This window comes from Octodon degus, unplaced genomic scaffold (genome assembly GCF_000260255.1).
Source record: "Octodon degus isolate 3935 unplaced genomic scaffold, OctDeg1.0 scaffold00178, whole genome shotgun sequence".
In the NCBI taxonomy this organism is placed as follows: domain Eukaryota; kingdom Metazoa; phylum Chordata; class Mammalia; order Rodentia; family Octodontidae; genus Octodon; species Octodon degus.
The window spans coordinates 2414930-2417901 of NW_004524754.1; positions in this window are offsets into that span (position 1 = coordinate 2414930).

A 2972-nucleotide genomic window follows, 5' to 3' on the forward strand; every position below is an offset into this window, starting at 1 on the left:
TCAAATAACGGAACTTAACAAAAAAAGGGTATACAGATGAATGTCCATTTTGTATCTGTGTATTCAAAGTGGTTAGGATAGATATATAGTTACATTCTGTTAATGAATAGAGGTATTTGTTCTAATGGTGTTTGTAAATAGGATGTCTAGTCCACATCTTGTAGAGCAAATAACCACTAGGAAGAATGTATGCAGTGTGTTAATTATTGAAACTGTGCTACCGATTTGATTTGAAAAAAAAACTGAGTACAAAATTTTATTGTTATTTATTTGATTTCTCTTCTAGGAGATTTTCTAACTATGGCTGTATTTCCATTAGCAGTTTTAGGTCTGTTCTTGTGATCTTTTTATTCATTCAGTCTTAATAAGTTGTTTTTCATCTAGGTTTTCATAATCAGTGAAGTTATCTCATAATTTGAAGTCAATGAAGTTATCTCATAATTATGAGTAATCTCATAATTTTTAAACCTATACTATAAAATTTCTCAGCTCTCTTTCCTACTGTTTTGTTTCCATGTGCTTTTTTATTTCATCAACATTGCCTAAGGATTTTCTATTTTGTTACTTTTTTCAAAAAGCCAGCTCTCTTGCTTTTCTTTATTCGTTCTTTATTAATTTTGCTCAATATTTAGTTCCTTTTTCCAGTTCCACTAGATTAGACCACTGTTCTCATATAACCTTGGGAGTTAGGTTTTTACTTCATTAATTTCAGCATTTAAAACAATTTCTAATAGCTATCACTGACAGCATGGAAGGAAAACCCAGGGAATATGAATATGTGCACTTTAAGAATGTGGACTACTGGTCTGGGGAGGCAGCTCAGCGGTCTCAGTGCCTGCCTGGAAAGCGCAAGAATGCAAGTTTGATCCCTAGCCCCAGAACTCTGGGCGTGCCAGGCCAGCCCAGAAACTGGGCATGGTGGTGCACACCTATAATCCCAGCACTGGGGAGGCTGAGACAGGAAGATCACTATGAGGCCAAACAGCATAGTGAGACCCTGCATCAAAAAAATAAAAATTTTAAACAGAAAGTGTACTACTTATATACTTAGTAAAATGTGTCCCAGAAAAATATATATATATCTTAGAAAGGAATGGAATAACAAATGCATAAAGAGACAAAAGAGCATCAGTTTGCACCTACTATCTACAAAGAAGTTATGATTAGAACTACTCCCAAGAAACTAAAAAAAGTCAATCAATTTTTAAAAAATGAAAATCATAGTAAAGTTATCCATCGTCCTGTGTTTAATTGAACAGACTGAATTCTCTAATTTTCAAGTAAAAATTCTACACTACATATTAGACAAAGGTCATTAATCATGTACAAATCTTTGAGCTATTTTTTTCCCCACTTGATTATTCATCTTTAGAAAGATGTGTAAAGTTGTTCACACTCCTTACAGTGCTGGTGACAGTTGTAATATGCAGTTTTAGTGTGACTTTTCACATGAGGGTCAACTCACAGTTACTATATGCTACTCATGAATTATTCCTTTTGTAATGAAAGAGTAACTATGTACAAGGACATCCTTTTCTTTAGTTTTTGTGGGGCTAGTTAGTATTTATAGGGCCACCCTACCTTTCTTTTACTTACTACTCTCTTGGCATGTGTTTTTTCCATGCCTTTATTTTTAACCTTAATCTGTCATTAATACATTTCCCATCACCTCAGGCCTTTTTCCTGAGCCATTCTCCTCCACTAGGTCTTTGATAGTCTCAGGTCCTTACACCAAAATGCCTAGAGCAAATCTAGAAGCTTCGGGAGACATTTGGATGCAGGTCTCCAGCCCTGCTGTGTGCCCGGCTGCTGGCCATCGGCCCCCAGAGCTCACAGGCCCTGGCAGCCCAGGGCACGCACACACAGCCCGAGCTTGGTGGCCAGCCCAGGCCCAGGAAGACACAGTGCTAGAGCTCCCGCACACGCAGCTCTTCTGCCTTCTGATATTTATAGCTCCATGTAGGTGGGGATGATGCTCCTTGGAACAGAAAGAGAAGGTCTCAGCCCTAGGGAGCCAACATAAAGCACTGCGGGGCTGGTGGAGCTCCTGCACCCAGAGGCTGTTCAGGAGCTCGTCACCAGGTTTGGGCACAGAGATGGGACGCAGCAGAGCGGCTCAGGCACTGGGTCGCCCGAAGCCAGAGATCCACGTACAAGGCCTCCTCAGGCTTCTGCTCTCACACGTTGTGCTTCATGGAAAGAGCAGGCAGAGCTGTGTGCTTTGGTGTTGCCACAGCCTCCAGCCATTGCAGAAGATTTCTGGGGATCCTCACAAGCCCTACCTTGCTTTCTCAGATCCCCCAAATAAAAGAGCCTATTCCTTAGGAAGGGGAAATATGGGTCCAGGAGAATGAAGGCAGGATGCCTGGCCCTCAGTGGGAGAGAGAACAGTGGCCTCGCTTCACGAGGCTGGCCAGACATCGCCCTCCCACTCTGGGTCCTAGGAAACACGTCTTAGCATGGGTGGGGCCCCACCCTTCTAGTCCCAGAGGGACCATTTCCTTTATTTGAGTCTTTGTTTTCTCTGTAAAACATAGACATACCCAAGGTCAGCCTTCTCTAAAGCTCACACATCAAGTGTGGCGTTGACACTTCTGGGCTATATTCATGCGCCACTTTAATATTGTTGACCTTGGTTCTTCTTACTGCTTGCCTTGTCTTAATAGGTTTGTATAATTCTAAGGTACATTTATTTTATTTTTTTTAATTCTTACTTTATTTTTCTTTTTAAATTTCTTTTCTTTTTCTTTTTTTGACATCAGTTATTTTTATTTTAAAATAAAAGAAATAAAAACAATGGTACAAAATCTCAAAGCAAGATTTTAGGAGAGTAACAATGGTTAGTACATTGTGTACTATTACTGCCAAAATAGTTTCTCATATTACAAGATATAGGCAAGAAATAATAAGCAAATAACATAGGTACAAACCTCTTTTTTTTAAAGTCAACAGAAAAACATTTTAAAGTTTCT